Consider the following 7,888-nt stretch of genomic DNA (forward strand, 5'->3'; position numbering starts at 1 on the left):
ATAAATACTTTAATAATAGATGCAGAAATTACAATGTGCTGTTTCTAATTCAGTGTCACATTTTATTCTGCACTTTTGAAGATGCAACAACAGGTAAACTGACAGCACCATCGCTGTCATGACAGTACAAATAATAAAAAAACTGATGGAAATTTATGTTGGTGACACCAAATATGTGCAGCCAAGATGCACAATAAGCGTGTTTGAGATCACCCAGGTGAACTCAACGCTGCACAGATCACCTGGTGTGTGACGTATATTTTTGTTTTTGCTCCAACATCACCTGTCAATCATCACAAAAATATCACGAGAAAGGGGTGGGAGCAAGGCCCCAACCTGAGCAAACGCAGCTGGAAATTTAGTACTGAACTGACTGAAAGCCGCCAAATGACTACAAAACAATGCATTATGGGACATGTGTCCTGATGGTTTTTGTAGTTGAGTGATCAATCAAAATAATTCGCCTTCATCAATAATTCGACCTGATCAACTCTATGCGAAGGAGATGTGTCGCACTTCATGAGGCAAATGGTGGTCACACCAGATACTGACTGGTTGTCTGAGTCCCCTGACCCCCTCAATAAAACAAAACTGAAGATTTCAGAGTGGTCTTTTCTTGTGGTCAGTCTAAGGCACACCTGTGCAATAATCATGCTGTGTAATCAGCATCTTGATATGGCACACCTGTGAGGTGGGATGGATTGTCTTGGCAAAGGAGAAGTGCTCACTATCACAGATTTAGACAGATTTGTGAACAATATTTCAGAGAACTGGTTATTTTGTGTATGTGGAAAATGTTTCTCATCTTTGAGTTCATACCATAAAAAATGGGAGCAATAACAAAAGTGTTGGGTTTATATTTTTGTTCAGTGTATGTCTGAGTTACTGAGACCCATCTTGAACATCCTCTGTCCAGTGTAGTAAATCCTGTGAAGAGTTTTGAAATGGTTTATCTGCAGGTTTGGACTTTTTGTCAGTTTTAAGGTGTTTTATTTAGACAAATTTCTGACCAGAAGCTATGATCTGTGCTGCTGCTCTAGTCTGCATCTCATTTTGTTATCGGAACTGAAATGTTATTATTTAGGTTGCATAAGAGTTTGTATATTTTGGTGAGAGTTTTATTCATTGAAAAATTAATCAAAGAGGTAACTAACTTGTCTTTGTAATTGAACTTTTTAGCAAGTATAGATTTAAGTTGCTGTTATTTTAGCTTATTAAGTTACTTATTCCATGTTTTTCTTGTAGTTCCTGGGGTGTTGGGAATTTTTCATTATTAATTAAAAGCCTTGTGCTATCCTATGACCCCACCCTTACATTGACATGTTATTCCTACCAAGACAAAGGTGGATAAAGGTGGAAAGATGTCATGTAATCCATGGACACCAGTGAAGATCACAAATCATTGAAGAAAAAAGGTTCAGAGCACTATCCAGTGGGTCTAGATGACCCAACTCCCAATGTTAAAGTGTCTAGGATAGCACAAGGGTTACGAGCTGTAGTAGTGTTTCGCCCCCTGCTTGCCAAGCTGGGAAGTGTACATTGTTTGGTTTGTTCATATGGATGTCTGGGTTGTTCCAGATTGGTGTCATTTTGTACGGTAAAAGTGAGGAGTTTGGCACTTTAAGAAATTCCCACCATGCTGTTAAAGTGGCGTTTATATTACTACTTTGGAAAGTAGTCCTGTTTTTTGACTGCTTGGCTTATAATTGGTAGATCTGACAGGTTGATCTTTCCACATAACGCCTGTTCCACATCCAACCGTGAGTTGGTTTCTGGGTTGTCTTTTTTAACCATTTTAATATGTACTGTAATCTATTTGCAAGAAAGTACTTGTGGAAGTTAGGTAATTCTAAGCCTCCACAGATTTTTGCAGATTTTAAAGTTTTTAGACTAATTCTTGCAGGTTTATTGTTCCATAAAAAGCTTGATATGGATGAGTCTAATGTTTTGAGCCACTTTAGTGTGGTATCCTTGAGAAGAGATATTTAACTTTTGGCAAAAGCTGACCCAGCAGGTTAGATCGTTCTGTATTCTTTTCAGTAATGGAGTGTAGTTTAGCTGCACCAGTTCTGATAGTTTGGGGAGAAATAAATACCTAGATATTTGATATTGCCTGATTTGACTGGTATCGAGAGTCTTTGCTCTGGATTACTGTTCAGTGATAATAAAACAGATTTATTCCAATTAATTGAGTAGTCTGAGATGGAAAAGAATTCATTAATAATTGCTGCTGTTTCATTAACAGAATGTTAATTTCTTTAAAAAAAAATTTAAAGTCATCTGCGTAGAGACTAATTTTATGATGGCTGTGCTTGGTTTTAATTCCCTTTATGCTCTCATGCTGTCTTATTGCTGCAGCTAAAGCTAGAGGCTCAATAAATATAGCAAAAAGAGAGGGGGAGAGTGGGCAATCCTGTCTGGTTCCTCTTCCACGGAAAAACCTGTCGGACGTCTGTTTGTTAGTTCTGACTGATGCATTGGGGTTGTGATATAAAATTTTAATCCAGTCAATGAACAATTCCACATACCCAAACTTATGGAGGACAGCAATGAGGAACTTCCAGTTTACTCTGTCAAATGTTTTTTCAGCATCCAATGAGAGTATGGTCATTTCCTGGCTTTTAGAGGCGGCAAAGTCTATTATGTTAACAAGTCTGCGGACATTGTCACTTGAGTGTCTTCCTTAGGTGAATTATATATATTCTCTGTGTCAGTGCTTTGCAAATACGTTTGCAATGATTAAAGAAATGGGGCGATAGCTTGAAGGACTGTTGGCTGAATTCATGTTAGGTGTCATTGATTGGCTCTCCTTGATAAACGTTACCATTTTATAAAACGTTGGTGCCAGCTGTTCCCAGAGTTCTTAATAAAACTCAGAAGGAAAGCCACCTGGGCCTGGAGCTTTGCTGTTTGGCATAAGCAACAGAGCTTCATTAAGTTCATACAATGAGAGCGGTGATTCTAGATTTGTGATTCGATCCTCATTTAACCTGGGTAGGGTTACATTATTAAGAAGTTAGTTGATGCTTTGTTCTGATAAATTCATCTTATTATTCATCTTGACTGGGCCATGGGTGACATTTTCTGTCTGGTCCATAAAAGTTGTGATGGTTGATTTTTTTAAATTAATTTTAAGCTGATTAGCTAGAAATTGGCCAGATTTATTTTGCGTTTTTAAGTCTTTCAAGTCGAAGTCTTTGTATTTGGAATTGTGTTTGTTTATTGATGATGTCATTGAACTGGCTTTAACTAGCTTTAATTTTTTTTTATGTGTTCCTGTGCAGCAGCAGCAACAGCAGCCTCCAGAGTTTTGATTTTTTTTTCTATTTCTAATAAATCTGCTTTCTCTTTGATCGTGCATTTTCAAATTGCAGGATCAAATTGCAAATTGAATTGTCAATTGAGAATTTCATATTACTTTGAATTATGACTGAAAAAATTTCCATAGTTTTGAGTGTAAAAAGTTTTAAAAAGATTGTATGCTCACAAAAGTATTTTGCACTTGAAACAGAAAAATGCTTTTCAAACTCAAAAATGTGTGCAATCAATCACAGACATGAACATGAGGGTTGATGCTGATTGGTCTATGGTCCATTGTCTATTGGTGTTTTATTTCAACCAGCTTGCGGACTGGATCAAGTTTGTGTACAATTTTTGTTAAGATGATTTGTCTCACTTGTCTTACTGCACCACTGTTTGGTCTCTGACCAGTCAAAGTACCTAAAAGCAAACTGAGAGGCCTTAAAAAATAAATTAAAAACCCTGCTTGACTTCATCTGCTGTCTTATTTTAAGTAAATATAGGATCATAAATGTTATCTGTTTCAGCCATTTAAAGCTGTTTTTTATTTTTTTTTTACTGGATTTGCAACTCAGCCGCTCTCTAAATTTGTTAGTAAACTAGAACAGGGTGACCAAAATTTTCCGCTAAAAGGGCCAAAATCTAAATGTGATCCCAGTCCGTGGGCCAAATACAATAATTGTTTGCATGTCATGAAATAAAAGTACAGAATAAAGAATTTAGTTTAGTTTATTTATTTGCATTTGGAATACTTTTCAAGGTAACACACATTAGTGAGACTAAAAAGTTAGTAACATTTTTCTTTGAATTTCTCTCGATCTCCCACTCTCGGCAATTAACGCCGAACTTTCGTAGCTAGACCAATGTGACGCTGTCCTGTGCTGCCGAGGACATCATGAGGGTGACTTGTTGTGACAGAAGTTTAGATTGGAACTCCATAGAATTTGTTTTTTGTGCCTCACCTTTGTGTTTGGATAAAACTGTGTTTAGTCTCGTAGTGGCGGTGTATATTGTACTCTTTAAGTACAGCCACGGACTGCTGACAAAAAAGACAAACAGCCTGAGAAGAGATATCAGGAGAAAAATAATCCTCCTCCCACATTTGTTTAAAATGCCTCTTATCCGTTTGCCACTGCCGTTGTCGCTCCATGAATGAATGGGAAAGGTTACGGGGTTTTAACTAAACACTCCGCAGCTTCTACAGGCACAACTTGTTGGGCCAAAAGACAGCCTTTGGTGGGCCCTACTTTGGGTACCCATGGAGTAGAAATTTCCCGATCAACAAGAGCAACTACAAGTGGAGACTGCAAAGTCCAGTTTTATAAAACCTCTTTTGCTCAGAATACTTTTTCAGTGAAAGGGGCCAATCTGTGGACCTGTCTTCCTATTAATGTGAAATCTTAAACAAACTGTCCACATTTAAAAAACAAATAAAGTCTTGGTTAATAGAAGATCAGCAAAAATTTCCTATGTGTTCATGTGAAGCAAGTAAATAAGTAGAGTTGAGTGCATTGTATGGTCATTTTTTAAATCTATTTCTTGTGGTGGTCTCTTTTTACTGCTATTTTACTATCTCTGTAAAAGCTCATAAAAGCTTTAAACACTGTGATACAGACATCAGATATGCTAAATGTAATGATCCATTGTTTTGTTTTGGTCTTTATTAAATACAGAAAATAAAAAATAAAATAAAATAAATGTATTTTGAGTTTGAAGTGCATTTTTCTGTTTCAAGCGCAAAAACGTTTTTAGCACACACAGTTTTTAAAGTTTTACACTCAAAACAGTGAGTGTTGCACTTGGAACAATGGCACAAAAGTCACTCCATACCCTAAGGTCAGAGGAGTCACCACAATATTGATCAAGTGTCTCTGATGACAATACTCAAATGGGAGCGCAGCATCTTTGGAGAGAAAAAAGGAAACAATTGAATAGAGGTTTAAGAAAGTCTATCCATCCATCTTCTCCCATTTAGACCAGGGTCACACAGGCAGTACTCAAAGCAGCAATGCTGCCCACTGCTGCCCACTGTTTGAGGGGGTTCAAGATTCACATGTTGTCTTTGAAGCATCATGGTCTATTTGAGCAAACACAGACTCAACACACCTGCCAACTAACGTTGGTGTAGCCATGGCTGTTTGTATGCATGAAGACATGCCTGAGGTATAAAAACTGTATGCATTTTTGTAAATCAATATTAAAAAAAAAAACTCCCAAAAACACGGATTCCGGAAAAACGAAGAAACCTCAGGGGTGCCCACATGAAGGAGGGATCCTCCCCCAGGACGGACAGGCGATTTACCAGAACTCATAGAGAAGAATTTACTTATCTAAATCTACAACTACACATTTAAAGTCCAGCAGACGAGCTTCATCCAGCCGTGGTTGGGGGGACAGTCAGGGGTGCGAGTCGAGCCGGAGACAGGAACCACAGCCAGGTGTAGGAGCAGGAGCAAAGACGAGGTACTCGGTCAGGTACAGAGCAGAGACGAGCCAGAGATGAGCCAGAGGCAGGATCCACTGCCAGGTGTAGGAGCAGGAGCAAAGACGAGGTACTCAGTCAGGTACAGAGCAGAGACGAGCCAGAGATGAGCCAGAGGCAGGATCCACAGCCAGGTGTAGGAGCAGGAGCAAAGGCGAGGTAAACGGTCAGGAACTGGAGCACGGATGAACCAACTGGAGTCTGGAAGCACTCCCACTCCCCAGGAGGGGAGAGGGAAAGAGTGACAATACATGAATCGCACTGCACCAAACAGAGGCATGGAGAACTAAATGATAAATTATGGTCAAGAATAGAGGAGAGGAAGGGTAGAATGACTTTGATCTCTTTAAAATCCCACTCCAATCATCTTTTGATTGATTGTAAAAGCATTGCTAACAGCAAAATAATTGTGAAATAAATATGACACTAATATGGTTACCTGCAATGTTGAGATTAAATCACTTTCTCGGGATAAGCATGCATTTTTTGTTATTTTGAATAGATTTAAGGTGTAATGCATTTTTATTAGTCAATTCATCTGAGAAACAACTTTATTCCTATGCATTTTGTCATTCGTGAACTCCAAGTGAGCCTTTACTGATGTGTGGCTCCCTCTAGAGGCAGTAAAATGTATAACTTGCTGTAAGCTTAAATGACGGATCTGCAACCTGAGGCTCTGGAGCTTCTTTTACCCCTCCACTGTGGCTCTCTGGCACAATAAAAATGAAAGAATGGTCATTTTTAAAAGTAAAAGTTATATTTAGCATTCATTTAATTTGTATTAGTTAAGTTTATGGGTTTATGGCCGAGGTGCTCCCATAACAGTAAATGAAAGTTATGTGCATCACTGTTGACATTAAATCAAGAGGATTTGTGTATCATTAGAATGCATAGATTTCAAATACTGAGCAAAACCTTGGTAAAATGCTTCTTCAAAACTTTGTTTATAATTGGAAAAAACTAAAGCACTTGTCCTCTTTTTATTCAGGTTGACAGCGTAATGAGTAGAGAAAAGAAGGTCGACACATCTACAAAATTAAAATGAGAAAATGGCGTTTTGGCTTGTGTTGCAGGGGGATGATCCTTTGTTGGTCACTCGTCAAAACAAGAAAATCAACTTAATTAGGTTTAAATTTTCATTCCTGTTTTTGCCCCGCAACTGATTGGCAACCTAACCAGGGTGTGTTCAGCTCTTGCCCATGAGTAGCTGGGATAGGCTCCAGCAACCCCATGACCATGAAAGGGATTTTATGGGTTTAGACAATGGATGCATTTCTGATTGTATTCATACCCCCCCCCCCCCCACACACACACCTTATAATAACAAAAACTAGTTACTTAATATTTTTATTTTTTGATGCCATCACGTGTGTGTTGTCCGGTATGACGGCATGTGCACTTTTTTCAGTTATAGTGATCAAAACTACCATGCCTTAATCCAAATTTTATTTTCCATTATTGATAAAAATCAATTTATTTCATTTTGAAATATTTTTATTTAATAATATAGTAAGTCTATTCGATTAACAACGTGCCTCAGACAGATCGATTTGGTTGGATGAATATAAATTGATTAATTAATTAAGTAAATAAATCATTAACCCCCTAATATTTAGCACAACAGCAACAGTAGCATAAATACAGAGCTGTGATATCTTTTCCTAAAAGGAGAAGTAAAACTGCGGCTCCTGTAGGATTTTGATCAGAGAGAAATCAGCCCAAGAGGCTCTTTCCCAGTTGCAGACCCCGACACTAGAGTCTAACGTTGTTGGTAACTATCTCTGATAAATCAAGAACATGAGGTCTAATAATATTGGATGTCATTCCACTTCCTAATCTTAAGCAAGATCGTTGGTGCACCTCTCCTGATCCTGGATGAGCCATATGAGTAGTGCTGACTACGCAGAGCACCCTCCATCATCAGGGACCCCCAGCACCCCTCCCATGGACTGTTCTCCCTCATGCCATCTGGGAGGAGGTTCAGGAGTATCAGCTGCAGATCCAGCAGGATGCTAAAAAGCTTCTTCCCACAGGCTGAAAGGACTGTCCTCCTCATCCATTCATGCTCTCACAAACTCCACTCTGCATAAGACCCAAAGGATTACC

Source organism: Oryzias latipes, chromosome 16, assembly GCF_053564925.1.
Source record: "Oryzias latipes strain Hd-rR chromosome 16, Olatipes_Hd-rR_3.1".
Taxonomy (NCBI): domain Eukaryota; kingdom Metazoa; phylum Chordata; class Actinopteri; order Beloniformes; family Adrianichthyidae; genus Oryzias; species Oryzias latipes.